The sequence below is a fragment of the Homalodisca vitripennis genome, chromosome 2, assembly GCF_021130785.1.
Source record: "Homalodisca vitripennis isolate AUS2020 chromosome 2, UT_GWSS_2.1, whole genome shotgun sequence".
In the NCBI taxonomy this organism is placed as follows: domain Eukaryota; kingdom Metazoa; phylum Arthropoda; class Insecta; order Hemiptera; family Cicadellidae; genus Homalodisca; species Homalodisca vitripennis.
The window spans coordinates 130,648,393-130,669,714 of record NC_060208.1 but is presented as its reverse complement, the minus strand read 5'-3'; the positions used below and the strand labels follow the sequence as shown (position 1 = coordinate 130,669,714).

Sequence of the window (21,322 nt, the reverse complement as noted above, 5' to 3'; positions counted from 1 at the left end):
ACGTCACATACAGAACTAAATGCTTGGTGCTATTTTACTTACAATGAAATAAGGGCCTCTTCACTTCTCCGTTCATCTTCTCTACCCTGTTAACGGATTTTAATTAGCTGAGTATATGTTCTGAAGTTCACGTTAATTGGCTGAACATTTTCACATTCATATTGTGGGTAACCATGATGGCAACGAGAAAATAGGTTAAGAAATAATTTTTAAAACTAACTGAATACAACCATATGAGGTTTCTACAAACGATATTTTTATTCATAGAGCTAAAATAAAAATAACGAATGGAAAGAAAGTGTTAATAATAATAATGACCAAATTTAACTTCAGCGCGTTTTTGCGCTTCAATACCATCACTAGCTTAGAGAAAATGTTATTATGTATATATATATATATATATATATATATATATATATATATATATATATATATACTATTATGAAACCTAACTTAAGAAAAATTTGAATGTATAATTATAATACTATGGGGCAACATGTTTTGAGAAGGCATAGTTTCATAAATATAATTTAAACTATGCATAAGCCTTATTTTAAATTGAGAAGGAAGGGGTACACAATTGTGTTCTTTTTTGGTGTATTATACGTCAGTCTGTCTACCAATCTATAGAAAATCCCAAAAATTAAATAAGCTATAGGTTCGAAATTTTAGATGCTACATCAGAGAAACCTTTTACGCGACACGTAACGATCATGATATCGTATCTTCCATCTTATTTATATTTTGTGACGATATTTTGACTCGTTAAATGTAAAAGAGCACACCCAATATAAAATATACACAGTGTTGTTTCTTTTTCATTTTAGAAATAATATTTACAAAATAAGATAAAAGTAGAATTAATTTGATTACAACATATTTTTGAGGCATTATTTGTTTTTTAAACAACAAACAGAATCTAATATTCTAAAATGTTTAGAAATCCAATTAAATTCATTTTTGTAAAAGTTTTACTTAAACATCATATTTACTTTTAGCCATCATATCATTATTATAAGCAGTAAAATTTTCTTTCAGTCAGTAGTGCTGTTAATATTATTAAAACTTGAGTTGTCAATGTTCGCAATTGATCTCTGTTTGCTCATAAACCGGTATAATATTTAAGTGCTGTTCCTTGGATAAATATTTGTTCTTGTCTTTAGCATAATTATCTTTGGTAAATCTCTATGACAGCAATATAATCATAACTCAATAAATGTTTTAAAGTAGTAATAATTTTTATTTTAATGAAATTCATCCATACTTGAATGCCTAATATGTATTCAACAATAGCAGCGTACCAAATTCTATATTTGTATCAACGGTGAACCGAGAAGAAAGAGAGTTCAATAGACAGCTAGAGGTAACTGCTCACCGCGACTGCTTTCCTTGCTTAAGTATTAATGAAACGTCGAAGCTTTTTCTCTAGGGTATGGACAAGCGCTGTCAGTTCCTCAGTCGGTTTTTCTGAAATTAGACTACAAAAAGATATTGTTAGTTTACATTTTTAAATAACTGTTAATATAATGTTTGCCAAATAAATTGTAATGCCATTTAGAAAAACATCCTGTGAATTTACAAAAACCTCCAATCGTCAAAACAAACATTGAATTATAGACAAATTTCAAACCCAATTTGGACAAAACAGTCCAGATATATATAGTTTTGTTATTTAAATAGTTGACATTACAAAATACAAAAATAATATGGAATTTAGGCTTATATCATAATTCTCTATTGTTTGTCGTCTTATCGTCTTCAAGATTGTAAGAAATTGACCGTTGACTTAACTTAACGAATGAACATTTTTATTTTCCATTTGATAAAAAGATCAAAGATAAGTTCTGAAACTTTCGGTATTTCAATAAACACATACATGTAGAGTAACGTTTACGGTAAATCACATTCAGTTTTTTAACTTCTATTAAATTGGTTTGAAATTTCATAAGTATTTTACAAAACTACTTGAAATCGCTACTTTTGGTAGCAATTTACAAACACACGTGTAGCTGTTATCACGTGTACAGTGATGTTCTCTCCTTATGATATAGTTTGTTATCTTGCTAAAATGTATGCAATTACATAAAGGGGTATATAAAATGTCATAGATACAATAGGAGTCTCATTAAAATTGTAACACTGTAACAATTTTATTGCTTAAGGGGTAAGTTTTACTTTATGCAACGTCCTTTTTAAATAACGTAGCTACCGAATCGAATTTGATACTATTTATGTATAGTTTTGTAAAATGTGTAGGTAAAAAAATGTGTGGAGATTGATAAAGTTGATTCATAAAAAAACACAAACGCTGTTTTGTTAAAACCTTCTAGTACGATTCATTTCAACGCTTATTACAATATTTGGAGTCGAAATGAGATAATTATTGAACTTGGCCAATTGGATCGTGTATTGCACCAGCTTGCGGTTGTGGCCTTTGAACTACATGATCAGGGTTGACCTAATTAGTAGTTGGCAAGGTATATGGAGCTGCTAATAACAAGCACGAGGCACAGTGCACTGATGTTTAGATACCTAGACAATTTATACTCTGCTCAGTTTGACAATATCAGAGTGGCTTGAGGTCTAATACCGTATGCATATGAATGAGGTAAACCAGCGTGGTAGCTGTAGTTCTTACCCAGAATCTGAAATAGTTTAGTGTAAAGGTCAACTGTCCCTGCTGGTGAAATGTTGGATATAATGCCTCCTGTTTGATTTGGAGGATAATAAATTGACAACTAATGTACTAAAAAGAAGAAATATATTTATTTTTACGTTTGATAAATTTGTATTAAAGCACAATACATGTACCGGATCTCTAAAAGGTTCCGCCCCCTCCTCGTTTCAATTTCTCATGATTAGAGATAGAGTGGTATACTTAGGAGGATGTTTATATTATCAACTGAGCGGGTTTTGATAAATGAAAATGTTTTGCCCTATTTTTGAGTCAGTAAAAATTATGTAATTGGAACTCCTGGAAAATGACACCTCTTTTTAAATGTAAAAGAAGAAGAATGGCAAAAAGTATAAGTCTCTAATATTTGGCGGTTATGCAATTTGATGGCCAATTAAATTTTGATATGTTTTAAAAAACCACAACGGTTTAAGTTAGATTTAAAGTTATTGTAAGGCGAATCATACCAGTTATTTTGAGGACTTATGACACCACCATAAAACAAGTCATTACGATAATCAACAAACACCAACAACCATGAACCGTGGAGTTAAAACTAATACAAAATTATTGTGTATGTATATCCACTTGCAAAAATTCAGTTTTATACTTCTATAAATTTAATCAGGCACCATCATACAAGATGAAGAGTTATAGAAAAAGTAAGTATAAATATTACTTGTAGTTGATTAACAGTGTTAATAAGCGTTAGTTTCGATTTTTATGGTGAAATAACCACAATTAAAATATTGACTAGATACTAATGACCGCCATCTTTAATTGTTTAATTGGTTGAGAATAACTATAAGCTAAACAAATGCATGTGATAATACTGTAACTACACAGCGTTAAGTCTGAGAATATTAAGAACAAACCATTTCTATTCAAAACTTTAAATGGCCGTCATCTTGAAATTTTAAGAGACATAGAAAATGGCAAAAGAATAAAATTTGTTATTAATAATTTAATTAATACTTTCTGGATGTTTGTTAGGGGTTGTTTAAGTTAAGATTTTGCTAAATGCGGGGGCCACCATGTTAAGGGGCCACCAACTTAACGTGTATTGTTAAGAATGGCTTCACGAACTCATCCAGGCTATGTACAAATACTGCCTCTGTACAAAGTTTAACCTCAGTATATTAAACTATGGTAATGATCGTGTTAAAAACCTCAAGTTATATTGCATAAGGCCATACATTTTAAGACTTTAGTGTTTTTTTTTAATTCTGAAGTTCATGTTTCGAGAAATCCTCCCAAAAAACCTCCCAAATTGTATGTCGGGAGGTTGCTTTCTAGGAATCCACTAACAATTCAGGATTTAATTCTATTGTAGGGTAAATATGGAAATTAAAAAAGCTGTACACAAACTATGAGGTTAAAATCGAGGGTAAAAAGTAACAATAAATGGCCACAAAAACAGGAAGTCCTACAGAAATAAAAAGATTTATTATTTTAAAAGTTATAATTCTTGTCATAAGCTCTTGTCATACATATATAAAAAGAGCTGTTAGCTTAAATATTTTTGAATAATTTTCAGGAATCTCTTAGTGATAGATGCGGTGTACATAAACATTGGCAACAAATTTGAAGCATTGAAACCTAATCTTTGGTTAAATGTACTTTTCCGTAATCATGAAAGTGAAGAGCATTTTCATGTGTTTGAAAAATATGTCGGTGAAAATTACCGCTTGTTATGGTAAAATAGAATTGAATAGACTTACAACGTGTTAACTCTGATAAATTGAGAATCAGCGACGCACGTCTCACAGTTGTTCTGCTTGGTCGGGTATTTTAACGCCATTGAATGATGGAACGGTGATGAGGTAAATTTGTGTTTCCCTTCTAGTCAATTTTAATGATACTCCACAACTGATGTAAATAGAAACAATATTTTTTTACCGGAACGAAAACTGAAATCATATTTTTAAAGACCTAACAATACATATGCGATTTATAATCATACAAAAAAAGATACATATAACATAAGAGTATATTAGAGAGTACAATATAACATAATCATTTCTGAAAATAGGATTTTTTAAAGAATTTATTTTAGAAATTCCTGCGTAACATTGAATATTCCAAGATTACTACTACGATTATATTATGTGTACTATATCATGCCCATATTTGCATGTGTACTCGCATTATTAAATAAACTTCCATTAGAGGTTTTACTATCAAAATGCACTACAAATATAAAAAAACTATTTAAACTGATCAGGAATGTTCGTGCATTGTACAGCTCAAATCCATTGTTGAGCGAGAAACATATTTTCCAAAACGTTTTTAATCTTTAGGAAATTCTTGCAGTACATTTAAGATATATCTTCTAATAGAAACAATAATTGATATTTTATGATAAATGTTTCATGGATCTATTTTTGATTATTTTTCGTTTATACCAATCAGGAATTCTTCGTACCTATTTTCTGGCTCTGCCAATAAAAGTTTTCTATAAGGAACATTAGAAGAAGAGGCTTACGTTGCAGATAAAAGAGTTACAATGATTTTCAGAAGTCTCGGGAGATCAGATGTTACAGCGTCGACGATGTTATTTTTGTACCAGCGCGGACTTAAGCAAAATTCAGTTAAATTACTGAATCTTAGATAGGCGCGCAAAAGTTAGTTATAGGTATTGAATAAAATTCATTGTAATTTTTAATTCTGGCAATCTTCCTCAAATTCAAAAGTACTATTTTATCTTCAATTATAGCGCATAAAACTATTACAAACTTAAGAAAAGTTATATTTGTATAACTTATGTAACCTACCATATCCAATCGTACGTACAAACAGAATTTTTCGATTACGTAATAATTGGTTTACTGTGTCCGGTCAGTTTACCAAAGTTTGACGGTAGCACCCTATATGTACCCATACAGAATCCAAATGTGTGTGTATAAGCCTGGAGTGTTGCACTAACCGACCTAACGTTGTTAGTCGATACTCACACTGTGGATGCAGTAAACACAATGTGTGTTTACAACTCTACGTGCACTGCACTGTTTCGAGTAGAACAATAAGCTAATCTAAACCTATTTCTCGAAATATTGGTGTTATTAAGATAGATATTACTATATCAGGAATGATATACTTTCTTATAAAAGCAGTATATTTAAGTTGACACTGTGCTTTGAATATTAGGAACAAATAAAGTATAAAAGGAAATAATTTTTTACAGAGTTTTATTAAACTGAATATTTTTTGTTCCAAAAAACTGATTATAATTTATCAATTTCCATTTTTAAAGGATATTAAAACCCTAAGAAAAATAAAACTTTAAAGTTTGTAGCGTATTAAATTACATTGTATATGTAATAAGAAATTATTTTTCATATATATTGTCATCAGAGTTTTGTCATATAAGTAGTTTCTATAAATTCATGATATTTTTACAAAGCAAAGTTAATCTTATATCTAAATTATTAAGGTATATTGAAAATATATTATTTACATATTTTATACCGTACTAATAAATAAATTTAATTATTGTCCTCTGCTAGCATATCTGAGTATTTATACTCCACTGTAACAAATTTGGAACGTATGATTATTGTAATGAGTAATTGAGAGGTTTAAGTCAGTTTTTTTTGGTACTTGTTATTAGACCTATGTTTTAAATGTTATCAGAAACGTAATAATTGAACTAATTAACTTTAATTTGCTGAGCTAATCTTTTAAATAATGAACTATTTTAGATAAACATGACATTAATACTTCATAAATTGATTTCAAAACTATTTAAAAATGTTTTGCCACTTTTTACAAGATCATGTAAAAGTCAGTGGCCACACCTGTCATTTTAGACGGTTTCACCAACTTTAAAACTATCTTTGTAACAATAATTAGTACGCATACTTTTTATGTCTTTCAACAACATTTAGGGGGCGGCCCTCTGGGGGGCACACTCCAACAAAAAAATACCAAATGGCACCCTCCAAATGGGACACATTGTTGGAAAACGAATAAAAACTACCCTAGGGGTCTATAAATTATTTAGGTAACCACTGGATTAGGCTGTTTTTGAGATAAGTGTAACATAGATAACAGAAATTATAGAGTTCCTACATTTCAGAAATGGAGTCAACAAATTCTATATGCTTGACGACGACGGCGCAGTGCAGTGTGCAGCAGGGTAAGTCTACATTGTTTACTAACATCACAGCTCCCCGGGCAGCTGGGTTGTGACAAAACCTCCATGTTTAGTTCTAGCCTGAGGCTCGCGCCGTCCCACATCACGCGTTATTTATGCACATTGTCAGTGCGTTCACCTGGACAACACACGTATAATACCCGGGCCTCGAAATGTCCGACACATGTTTACTTTATTTATTTAGGCAAAATTTTTAACAGGTCCTTGTAATTATGCTGAATATTTTATTTAGGTTTTTATTTAAAATGGCTTACGCAGTAACGTTATTAACATTAAAATATAACTATAATAATATTCTGATGTACGTGATTGTGTAAATATGCCGAGTTCCGTAAAATTATGTATAGCAGTGGTCGCAAAAATATGTTTTATTTTTAAATTTTTAATAAAGAAGAGATGACCGTCATTGAGAGTGGTTTGTATCGGTTTATGAATACCCAGATTTAACTGAACTGGCTTAGTTGACGAAATAGCCTAGTATAGAAAAGAATACACATCGGAAAAGTATTATTGGATAAATAACCAGATTGTGACTCAGATAGCGGTGGCACATTATGCGGTAGAGTGAGCTGATGGCGCGGCACTTCTGCCTGTTGTATGGTTCAAAGTAATACTTCATCGCATGCAAGAGAATTGTACTGAATGTAGTATCATAAATATAAAACTACCTTCATCTAGCAAATATTTTAAATTTTACTACAAATCATAATTGCTTGTCATTAAATACTCACGTTGATAGAAAAACGAATAGTTCAACTTCAGATACTCTTCAACTCGAACCTGAAAAATAAGTTCATGGCTTATATACATGAAACTATGAATAATATTATTGAACAGTTAGGTACTCATGAAAAATTCCTTAATTTCACGTATAATCACGCACATTATTTCTTTTTACTTTAATTATAGTTTTTGCCAAATTCAGTGTTAGTAGTGAACAAATACATATTTAACATTAGAAATATTAAATATAACTTCAACATTATATAAAGTGTTAATTAAAGTTCCAATGGCATATAGTATTTTACTTTAATATTGCAGTTCATATATTAGTAATTTATGAAGAGAGAGTATTTGAAAATATAATTATAACAATAAAAGGTAGTCATTGAAATATAAATTAAGTTAAATTTCTATAAATAATTACAAAAACGTTATAAGCGAATATAATTCTACACTAGAGATTACATTGTGAGGATGTATGGAAAAAAGTATTCCGTGAAGACAAAGAAAACTCGAGGTTCAATGTCAAGAAAAAGGTCGACTTTTGTCTGCCACCATCGACCCCCAGAACAATGGACGTCATTTGTATCGTTCGGGACGTCACATCCACCCTTTGCCACCGGGCTGTAAACTAGACTGTCTTAAGTTTACACTGATTTCACTGTAAAATTCTTAATTTTATGGTAAATAATATTAAATAAATAAAATCCTCCCGCTTCTTATTGATATGACAAGTTTTAGAATAGGCTGTAAAAAATACGTTTTTGTAAGATTTACATATCTACCGGTGTATGTTATAGAAAATAATGGAATATGTAAGGCAGGCAAAACACATACGTTTAACAGAATTCTAGGCACGTGGTTATTATTTAATGTTTGTTTTTTGTTTATTATATAGGATTTTTAAACTTTTTATGTTACACACAACTAGATTAACATTAAGTCAATTATCTCTTCTTGTTAGTAATAGATAACAATTTACTAGTTAACATAAGTAGTGTAAAAGCATAGAACAAACTTGATTAGTACACCTTTTATTTCACCCTGCATCCACATAAGGAAATATAAATGTTTATAATTTATATATTATTTAAATTATTATTATATTAATATAAATTATTATTACTATTATATATTATTTAGTTTTAACTATATGTATTAAATATTAAGAGCGCAAGAGCTGGGTCCGTACTGTAATTCACATATAACATACAGAACTACTATTTAACTTTCCCTACAAATTTAAAGTATGTTATAAACTTATCTTAGTTCTCTTTTAGACTTCTCAGGCTTGTCTACGTGTATATATGTATATATATATATATATATATATATATATATATATATATAATGTGTGTGTGTGTTTTCTTTGTCGGGAAACAAGGCAAACTCAAGTAAGGAACAAACAAATACTAAGATTGGAGAAAGTTACTAAGGCTGTAAATATACACTTTTTGCCAGACTTTCTTCATTATAGGAATATCGCAAACTAAAAAATATAAAAAAAATAAAAAACTGAAAAATATAATTCACGCCAATAAAAAAATGCTTATACACATAGAATGCCTACGAAACTACGTGCAAAGGCGCAAATTCCATTAAGGTAATATTAGCAGAATATATTTCAGAAGCATTTTCATTTAAATATAATAATTTTAATCTATGAATATGTATGAACAGATTACATAGACGCTTCAAAATCAGCAAGCAAGTACTCGGCACTCACTATTTCTGTTTCGAAAGCGTCAAGGTAAATTAAACCTACCACTAAGAATACCCAAAAACGTGATGGAGCTTAGGCCTTCCATAATAATGTATATTTACATAATTAAGAATTTTAAGAATTAATAACATTCGTAGGAACGATTAAGCCTTGTAAGCATATGACGGTCAATGACAATGTTTTTATGTATAATCTAAGAAGAAAACGATACTTATTAAAAAGATAAAAATTACTAGTGCTTATGCTTTCATTTTTGTGGTTGTAGAGGAGAAAAACAACTCTACCTTCTTACTAGGTTAGTTCATCCGTTCTAAACTGCTCTTCTGTATCAACAAGAAGTTAAGAAGGGTTAATATTTGTCTAGATATAAATACATGGTGTATGAATTTTTAATGAACTTGAAAATAATTGCTGGAATTGTTTAGCGTTTGTAATGTGGAAAAGACGAAAAACAATTACGCAAATGTAAATACACTCCATCAACATGCGTGAGTAAACTCGTTGACTGTGTATCTTGTAGAAGAATATTATGCTAAGAAGACCTCAAAACCCAGATAAACATTGTTTCTGAAGCTCAGAATAAGGGGATTTCCAGGCATGAGTAGGTCAACTTGGTACTACAAAATATATCTTTACAGAGTCGAAATGAATACAATTCTATATTTCCATTGCTAATGAAGGAGGGAAGGAAATTTATTATGCACAGCCACATTGCGTGATAGAGGACTGTATGTTCTGTCATTTCTGCACGGGTCGTGTTTCGAGTACTCACTGCGGCCGAATATTTTAGGGTTCCATGAATAGTTCTCTTCATTCCGGAACTTGGTAGGTAATGTTTGCAATTATTGTAATAATACACCTATCTCCAGGATTATATATAGTTAGGAATTTATATAGTTTATATAAATTTTTATAGTTATTATTATATAGTTAGGAATTTATGTAGGCTAAAATATAGCACAGGTGACTTTCTTGAAAAATAAATGTATATACTCATATTTTGTGTTCCTCTTCTGTCGATGGATCATTGACGATGGATGATCAGAAAGTATAATAGGATTTTAAATATTTTCCATCGTTATATGTTTAATAAATGAAACATTAAAATTTTAGAATTAAAACCTGTTCTATTTTACGGATGCAAAAATCCATTAGAGATTTTTTTTGTAAACTTATTTAAGCATCTTATTTAAATTAATAAAACAACTACTAAGTAAAATTTCTTTCACAGTTAGGCCCCTTAGGTTACCAATGTTTTATGCAATTTTTATTTATAAGTATGTTTTGATTATTTTTTAATAAAGTGTTAAAAAACATTTAGGTAGAAGTATAAATTTTATTGAAACTACATTCATGTCTACGGTATCTACATAAGAGAATTAATGAGATTGCATATAATAGTAGGGAATTAAAAAAAACGTAATTATATTATTTCCTACGTTGAATATATTATTACAAGCTAGGAAATGCGTATGCAAAAATAATTTCCAGAAGTGCAAAAAGTATTAAAACACGGCATAATGTACTGAAAGGGAGATGAAAATACAGACGGTGTGTAACACATTTAATCACTTTTATACCGGTAATAAACTATTCCAAACATTACTTTTTTTGAGTAATTCACAAAGCCGTGTTTGTGGTCAACATGGCTTTGTGACTCAATAGCCTTTGTGCCAATAGTAAACAGGAGTTTCCATTGTATTATGCCATGAGCAGCCCTGACTGTGGTTTCGTTAATACCTTTGATGCTTTATGAATAGGCTTTGCTGTAGCGAATCCAGTAGTATGCTATGGAAAGAGCTAGTTTTTATAAAAGTGAAGTAAAAAAATTAAAAAAAAATCATTATAGTATCGTATTTTACGAAACTATGTTGTGTCAGACCACCCGTCTCCAGTATAATACGTTCAGACGGTTAACTGCAGAGATTTAGTTTGTACGGAATCTTCACAATATCAACACTAAAATTAGTCTGAAATTAATTAAACTCTGTTCAGATCTAAGCATTTTTAATCCCTAACACAGGGCATATTGTACATTATTTAAAGGTCTTTCTATCATATAATATTATGGAGATGAAAACATTTTATAACACCTATTCGTTTAAAAATTGCAGTCTTAAGTTTATTGAAAACAGACCGTTTTGTTTTTTATTGTCACTCCTTTGATATGAACCAACACAAAAATAAAATTTTATTTCGATACTCCATGACACAAGGTATCAAAATTTTAAATTATAGTATGCTTAGCTGTATTTTCAAAACTTTTCTACTACAGGTAGATTTAAAATTTCTAAAAATATGTAATCCGGATAACCCGTTGAATCTAAAAATCTGCAGTAAGCCGTTTGACCATTAGAAATTTGAAACGGGTGGTATGAAAATCCTGTATCAGTTCATTTATTAAAATCTAATAATCATTTCAATTAAAAACCGTTTAGCATAAAATAGTAGTTTTTTCGTTTAGAGACGAATAAATGGCAAACGCGATGCATCCTAAATTGATACAGCGATCTTAACGTGTGTGCAAACCAACCTACAATTATATAACTCAAATAGCAAATGAAGAGAAGTTGGATAAGTGACTTTATGATTTAATCCTAGAGAAAATCAACAGCTTTGTGGATATTTACACAACTATATCTGTGGCTGGGACAAAACCAACACCAAAACACTGGAGAGAAGTTTGTATTCTATATTATATACTATTAACAGATTTAGCTGTTTATATATATATATATATATATATATATATATATATATATATATATATAAAAGCAATGTTGACTTACTCAAAAAAAGTTATTTCAGAAGAGTAGTATGATTGGTTATAATAAATACTTTAAATATAGAGCCTACTTTAAAATTGTATTTGAGTTTTGGAGAAATTTTATGAGTTTCTGTAAACTTTATATACAGATTTTACCAAAAATAATAATACAAATTATTTTATTCATAATATATTTATAAAAATACTGATAAAAAAACTAAAATTTCATTTGATTGCCGAAGTAAACTTCTACAAGCATATCAGTGACAGCGGAGCACCGTTTAATTAAAGTCTTTAAAAATTAATACTGATACTTGGTATATTTTTTCATATCATCAAAAAACTAATAGTCAGCGTGTAATAGCTATACTTAAGTTTCATAAACATTTTGAGGAACTCTGACATTCTATTATAAATTTTTTTTAGTTTTAGTTAAGTTTTGGAATAGTCTAAAATAATAAAATTCACATTAATTTTAAACTATAATTAATTTATTTTATTATGGAGTGGTACAAAGTCATGAGTTTTTGCAATAAATATACTTAACATAGATTGCTGAGATACATTAAAAGTGTCCTGCAGGTTACTCTTGTAGGCTATTCCGTTATAGCTAAATGTTTACTATTAATGCAATGCAATGGGTTCAGACTTAGAACAAATTATTTCATAAAATACGTTCTGTGAGAAAATGTTTTTGAATTTATTGAATTGATGAATGATTCGTTGAATTGATATGATTTTTGTTTTGTTTTATATTTTAGGAACTTTACGACAACATCTATTAAATTAAAGCATTAAAACATGAAGAAACTTATTAATTTTAACAAACACTATATAAAATTTTAGTTTTAAAGTAAAGAAAACCTTAAGTCCGTAATTTTAAATGAGATGAAAGAGCATAAACTGTAACAAAATGAAGTTTTTCAGGGTTTATAACAAACATAAACCTCAGGGTTACAGCTTCACCGTCTCTTTTACATTTTTATTGGTATGAAAGTAACTTAGTTTAAGGATTATAATAATTAAAACAAAAATTACTTTATAATGTTGAAACATTATATTTTTAGTTTTTTCGTATAATGTACTAAAGACAGCAGGTCAGTGAAACAGGAGTAAATTAACAGGAGTTTATAAAGTTTAGGTTTTATTCATTTTGTTAACAATTGTCATCTAGTAATGTCTTATTAAAATGTTTTATATGATCAGCGCATTTCATCTAAAATAAAAGTTTGTTGGGCATTGTCTCTAGACAGTGTTATTGATCATTTAAGCTGGAAGTAACCAATCTTAGCAGCGATTGAATCAGTTACACCAGAAATCTTGATCACGGTATAGGAAGGAATCAAAGTTCACTTGTACTTCTTCAGGTCTATTCATACTCAGGCTCGTATAGGCAGACTTAATTAAAACTGTTTTATGTACTCTTTAATCATAAGTTCATCTTCTTATTTTGTATAAATCTGTAAAGAAAGTGATTTAAAGATGTAACATTACTTTGCGGACACAGTGTACTTTATTGCATTCAATAATCGTTATAAAATTATAAGCCCATTTCTCTCAAACCACTGAAACTCCTCTCTTTCGTGAAGTCTCTACCCAAATCGGTGGTATTTTTGTAAAGTGAAATGAAATATAAGTTTATTTCCACACTCTTAATATTGGTACAGAGATTACAAGCAAATAATGAATTAATTTACGAGGAAATTAAAAACATTGTAATTTCTAAATTAATTTGTTATTGGAAATTAGCCTACATGGGCAATCAGCCTGTGCGTAGGCTAGAGACGCTATGCTATACAGAAATTAATTTTAATTTGGTCTGCCGTATATGTATCAGAGGCAAACGAAAGAGAAACCATAACAATAACAATTTAAATTAAACAATTCAACACAAAAAAAATTTTTAATTTACTGGAAGTAAATTAAATATACTTCAACTTGAAATGAAGATGAATGACAGGTGGTGTCGGAGGAGGAGAAGGGGTGAGATAAAGGACCAAGGTCAAGCCCGCCCGTATGCAGATAAGATTAGGGCCACGGCTCCCTCTAGGCCAATCTGCAGAATGAAGAAAGTAACGTTTTTTCTTAAAAATTGAAAGTGAAGTTGATTCGAATAATTTGAAGTGATTGAAGTTTTTGCAAATGTTTCTGAACAATACAGGAAATATAAAATGAATTTGTTATTGGAAATGATTTAACTAACATTGTAATAGGTATACCGACATTAATTGCGTGCCTGGTATTATAAGAATGTGCTGTTTCTGGGAGAATTACGTTGTAAGTATTTACTTTTTTAATATTTAAGCGATAGAACAAAAACAAATGTTATGGATATATATTTTTTCCGCGTTACGAATAAAAAAAGCTGAAACTTAAAACAAAAAAGGATGATACTGGATTAAGTATTACACTTATAAACAAGGTCGCAACATTATTAAAATTGTATCATTGTTCGAATGGGACTAAAAAAGAGATGACAACCAACACTGCCAGCTTTCAGGATTGTAACTAAAATAAAAAACTTATTTTAGATTAAATAGTTTTATAATAGTGAGTAGATGCTTTATCATTTAAATAAAACAATTTAAATAATTTGATTGGCTAGACAATAGTGGGCAATTCACAATTGTAGGACTCACAATAGTGATGTAAAATTCCAAGCTTATGAGTCCCTTGAGGTTCAAATTAACTTTCATGTGCCTCATCTCCAATCTTCTATTTTACAGTTAACATTTTACTTTAACGGTTATGCTGTTTTTCTACATCAGTAGTATTTTACCAAATTACTCATAACAACTTTTATAAATTGTAAAAATACCTCAAAGTATGTGTCTTTTGTAATTGCATAATTATATTACATCAAAATAAGTTATATAATTTAACGCTGAACACAACATCTTAGCCCCACTTCGATAGTTATGTTGTTACTGAAGACCTTGAAACAATTTTTAAACAAAATGAGAAGGACCAAGACTCCATGATATATTACATAGCTAATGGGGCTAACATTAGTCACAGAGTAGGTGAGACCAAATTGTAAGCACTGTGCAGTGCTCTGCTGACGTAATAGACTGTACGCATACAGCATCAGCACTAACTACCAAAGTCTTGGCCAAGTAATACACTGCGTAACTTTCTCAATAAAAAATCAGCAACTACACTTGAAATTGAATTATTTATAAGGTGTTATTTCATTGAAATGTCTCGATATTTGAAAACTTAGACCTACATTCATTAATAACCACTGTTATAGTGTACCGTGTAACAGATTTTAGTGCTATCATAAAATCCTGAATGTCCCGTTCGCTTGAGTTAAGCTAAACATTTAAAAAATATAATATTCTATTTTAGTTGAATATAGGGTGTAACAAAAAGATTGGGCTTGATATGCATTTTCAGATTTTAGGGGTGTTTAGGGTGATGCTAAAAGTGAAGAATATATTTTTTGCAATCACACACAAGAATTTGAAAATACATAGCCAGCCCAAACCTTTTGTTACACTCTGTATATACAAGTGCAATATGTTACAGTTTAAAAAATAGAGTAATATCACACCATAACACGACTGGCTGATAAAAAGTATTGTTACTTCAAAGATCAGTACATACAGTTTTAGAACTTCAGGCTCCATCCCTCATGAAGTAAGGATTTAAAAAATATCTTACTAAAACACTTAAGCATCAATTTTGAGATCATTTTCGATCTTATGATCATTACCTTTACAACGACCGCGCGATTTTGGACAAATTATTCACTATTCCTGTCAAGCTTTTCCTGTATTCTTTTATATTATTCTCATCTATTGATATATAGCCGGAATATCTGATTGTTAACGAAATGAGCCAATACTAGTATACTCATGATTTAAAAAGTATTTAATCACTGAAGTATTTCTTAAATATCAGCAGTATTACAACATGTTTACTATATTTTAATATGAAAGACGCTAAAAAACTCTTTTTAAAAAGTGGTAGCTGAATTTTTTACACTATATAACAACATTACTGCAACATGTCGTATAATAGAGTTACAAGATTATATTGGACAGAGTGGCCAGAATATAACCAAAGGGCCCTGGGTCCCTGGCTTACAGTAATTAAGGGCACTGATCATGTCCTCCCATCACCCACCCTTTGACCCTAGTCTCTCTGTACACGCTCTCACATTGCGTTAGTAGCAACATATATACACCATAGTGACTTGCAGTTAATCGAGAATACTAATCCCTAATTCATATTTTAGGTAATTGTAGCTTTCTAGTGTAATATCTTAGATTAAAGTATTAGATGACATTTTATGTACTTAGATTGGTACTAGCAAGTATAATCATATACATTTGCATACATATTTATTTATATGTAATATAAAAAAACAATTAATAGAATAATGCATTTTATATTACAATGAAAGGAAACAATAAACATTACCTATAAATAACACATTTCTAAACTTCCACTCATACTTTTGTCTATTTACGATTTGTTGAACTTAAGAAAAATATTATATTTTTAATGTAATGGATACACATACAATAGAATATGCATGGAAAATACGAACATATGGGAGATTTAATTCATTAATAAAACAATACTTTAAAGTAGTTTGATTGAATATTATGAACAAGTTATAGTTAAGTTACAGAATTAATTTTTATTTTATAGATTTAGAATAATGTGCTAATATGGAAGAAATTATGAAATAAATATATATGTATCTGTATTTTAGAACTATTTTACTAAGATCAATTTATTGTTGTATGTACAATTCGTCTTTGAAGTGCGTCTTTAAAATTAGTTTGAAAACTATAACTAACCCTGTTAGCAAATAATTACATAAAAACTCCCTATTAATTACACATGAACTATAATTATTTCTAAAGCACAAAAATATTCCCTTTAGCGATATATGTACATATATATAAATAGTAATGTGGAATACTATAAAGCAAGGTAAACGCATTTATTACAGACTGTAATGGACCTTTTAAAACTTCTTTTCAAAGTCAAGATTGCTTGTATGAAGACGATATCCGATAATTAAGAGGATTTGGAGATCTAAACTCTAGTTAGTAAACCACATTACATATTGCTGGAAAGGACGAACAGTTTACTGTAACCGAAAGAGCTCTCATGAAACCAGGTTGGTGTGTATAAATTAAGGAGGACACTTTGGTTAAAAAATCAACCCACGTCTTTAATAAAGTTACGGTATGAAATACAAAATCAGTTCCAAATTAAAATGACCAGTTATTGGATAACATACTTATAATTCTGTACCTATTATGGGTAATGTGGAATATCAAAAAGAATGAAACTGTAGTTAACAATCTTCGTTAAAAGAAGTGGTGATATTAATTTTATATTTAATAAATTTGCTAAACTTTTATCGGTCGAAGTGATTGAGCAGTTACTTAGGTTATTTACGGTACCACGAACAGCTATAATTATTGGTACATCAGATTTTAATATAGCTATTTAATATTTCATAATATTCAACGAAATTTTACTCTTCAAAATGCAAAAATTGAAGAAAAGAAGAACTCTTAGCAAAGTTTGTAGTTTTGACAAATTTGTCACCAAATATAAAGTATTAAACAAGGGTTAATGGTGCCCTAGTAGATAAGTATATTAAACAAATTTGAACAGTTTTGGTCTTAGGTAAATACATTTTTTTGGTCCTGGGTACTGGTTCCTGTTTCACATCTCTGCCCAGTCCAGTATTATTTCTAGGCCTTTAAAATAATAATTTTTATTACTTTCCAGTAGCTCACCATTAACGCACGTTTTGTTAGTTTTGTAAACTAAATGCAAATAAAAGAAGGTGGAAGTACTCCGCAAATTGTATAGCTGAATTAAAGATTTCGCAGAAGTTGCAAGCAAAATTTAAAGCCTCATTTCATTCTCTAGACGTACTCCGCACTGACTGACAGGCAAATAATCACGCTGAAAAGAAATTTTATATCCTAAGGCAGACAAATAGACATTTTGCCAGTCTACTGAACCTTCAAAACGTCAAATCTCATTGTTGGATTTGCACCATCATATAACTCATTCTTTTTTACAAACATACAAGAAATTTCAGCCAACAGATAGAATCATTATCATGATACAAGAAAATTAGTACATAAAATTAATAAATAAAAATTTTTATTCATTTAGTTAGGTTTTACAGCAGGTTATAAATAATACAAGTCTAAACACTAAGTCGTGTCAAACTATATGTTAGGGCAAATTTAACATGAGTTACTCTGTCATGTAAAAAATTGATATATTATTTAACTCAATTTGTTATTTTTATTTTCCTGTTGTCCTCATAGTTATCAATAAGATCAATCTAAAAATGTCAGTTAACACAGCTGAATACCATGTTTTGACACACACACACACAAGTCATCAAACATGGTGTTTCCTATATATACATTCAATATATGTAAGTAAGTATATAGAGTAAGTATTTAAGGTATAAAGATGTCTTTTTTGAGATCTTCTGAGGGTAAACAGAAATTAAAGCTATTCAGCAGCTCGCGAGATACGGTTCGCTAAGGCTCAGTCATTTGATCAATTTTGATATCCAGGACACACACACACACACACACACACACACACACACACACTACACTACACTACACTATAAATATATTTGAATAATCTCTCTCACTATCGAAAAATAAGAAGTAAATTAGAATTCAAGATATGTACGAGTTAATAGTATATTTGTATTATTATTATTATACCTTAATGTACTGGTAAATACCTCTTACATAACATTCTTACTATTAGGTAAGTATAAAAACACTTTTCTATGATAACATTCTAGCACTAACGTGTTTATGATATTCTAAACACTCTACCATATAGTTTCAAACTATCATGGCTGAAAATATTACCATAAGGTTTCTTTGTTATTTATCCATTTTTTTAAATATCTAAGAGTGTTTGAATTGTCCCACGATATCCCAAAACATTTATATGAGTTTGAATATATACTGTATAATGTGATCAGACATTCCTAAGAAAAAGTCCCCGGTATGCCAGAGATTTATGAAATGTGGCTTTTCCAAGTTAAACTCAGCAAAAGAGTTGGCGAGCACATAAATCCTCAACGTTCGGTCTCCCAGAGAGAATTATTGACCTCAGGCACGCCAACGGAAGGAAGAGTACTATACTTACTACATAATACATTGCTATATACTTTAATAATATATTATTATTATTATTCTAATCATTAAAATCTGTATGTGTTTTTAAAGTTATCTAGTAATAAAAGTGATAAATATTTTACGAAACTTACACTTATATCATAAAGGCCTTTTTTTCTTAATTTTAAATACTAATGTAATTTTTTAAATTTTGTTACTGTTATACCTAAACCTTTCATGTATTTTTTTAGTTATAGTGTTTAAAAATTGTGTTTGAAAGAAATGCACCTAAAAAGTTGTTATAAATTATAAAAAATATAAAAATTCATAATAATAATTACGCTTATTATAATTTTTAATTCAAAATCCTCATTTAACAAATTAACTTAATAAGCATTCACTAATTTCATGCATATTCTCTATATTATAATAGCTTTTGGCACTTCCCAAAAGCAGAGTATTCACTCTATTAAAATTGGTTTAAATTTGAAATAACGTACTATGCATTAAGTTTCTAAAATAACACAATCCAAAATAATTATTTTTATGCATTTCAACCACCCCTGACTATCACCAGTTGCTGAAACCCTCACCAATCATCATATGCTGTAATTAAAACAAACTATGGAAATTCCATTGCACAAAAAGTCCTTTCCAATGGAATTATATAATATGATTCATGATGTTTATACTGATAAATAAATATCTGTATATACGACGCATTAAAAAGATTAAAATTGGAGAGGAGAGTAGGCTACTTTCCACTTAAAGGTCTTTTAAATGATAGCTTGTAAGCTATGTTTTTTTTAATTCTTACTTACACCCACTTACAGTTTACTTCCACTACTTGAGGGAGTTATATAATACTGGAATTAAAACTGCTTAATATTTCCAGTCTTAATTTTACAAAAAATATGCAATTTTACATATACAAATTTTATTTAACTGTTCTCCAATAATTATTAAGTCGATTTATTTCATTAACTTACTTTACCAATATGTTAGGTTTGTAAATTGTTAACGTTTGGTTTTTCTACATTTAAACTTCCAACCGCAGTTATAAAGAAAGTTATAAAAATAAATTGACATGATAATGGTTTCAAAAACTGGTAGTCAGGGGTTTTCGAGCGTTATAGTAATATTCTAATTCTTCAAATAAAGAGTGGCTTATATAAACAATATCTTTTTGATTAGAAATATGTCTAACTTATAGAATCTCTCTCTTATGTCTTAAATTCGTATGGACTTTATCTTTATGTAACTGTTACCTCAAAAAGGCTTTGAAATGAAGAATATTAGTGGAATTGGGAGATATAAATAGATGAACTTTAGAACAGTGTCAGCCAAACATGAGTTATGCCTTACAGAAAGGTATAGTCTATTTATCGTGGCATATTAGCAGTTATTTTTATATATCTCTTGCCTGATCGTATAAGACAATTTTATAAAATTAAGTTAACCAATAAAAAGTTGTTTTAAAACTAATGATAAATGAAAATCATTAAATCAGCAAATTTTATGTTAAATACAGAGATAAAGAGACTTACGACTGGGTCTGACAGACTTGGATGTTGAGTCTCGAGAGGTCTGCACACCGCGAAACTTGTGCATTGTAACTTCTTTAACTAAGTTCTCCTGTTACTCACATGTTACATTTGTTGCTTTACATTCACCACATGTCTCACTCTGTCGGTAGGATCTGCACCCATGTTTGCTGTATGTACACAAGTATGAATTTCAAATCCTTTCATAACCATATCATTATACTATACGTACAGTTTTCATTTTGATTATAAGCATGGCAAAGATTTTGAAATTGGTAAGTCAAAGCAAATATTTGCTTTACAAATATTTTATTATCAGAAATTTTGTTGATTTTATCTTCTAGCTAGACTAACTCTCTAATAATCTTCCATCCTGGCCATTTGAATACAAAGAAAAAAGATATTTTAGATTTTTTCTTATGATCGATAAAAAGAGTAAAACTCATGTGTTAACCGTTTATACGTATATTACAAGAAAGGGAAACGTGTTCACTAAGAATCAGGCATTATGAGTTACGTCCGGTGAATGGGCACGAACCATCATGGAACTTATACCATGGATAATGTATACATAGAAATAAAGTTTTACGTCATTA

The 21,322-nt window shown here is 29.6% G+C and overlaps 1 protein-coding gene across 1 annotated transcript in view; it reads right to left on the bottom strand.

Annotated features, from left to right (window-relative positions):
- LOC124355807 (Down syndrome cell adhesion molecule-like protein Dscam2) overlaps positions 1 to 21,322 on the bottom strand; it is a 487,821-nt gene that overhangs the window by 384,676 nt on the left and 81,823 nt on the right. The window contains exon 2 of the mRNA XM_046806962.1: positions 7,562 to 7,610. The gene's annotated coding sequence lies outside the window, so the exon portion shown is untranslated. The remainder of the gene's footprint in view (positions 1 to 7,561; positions 7,611 to 21,322) is intronic.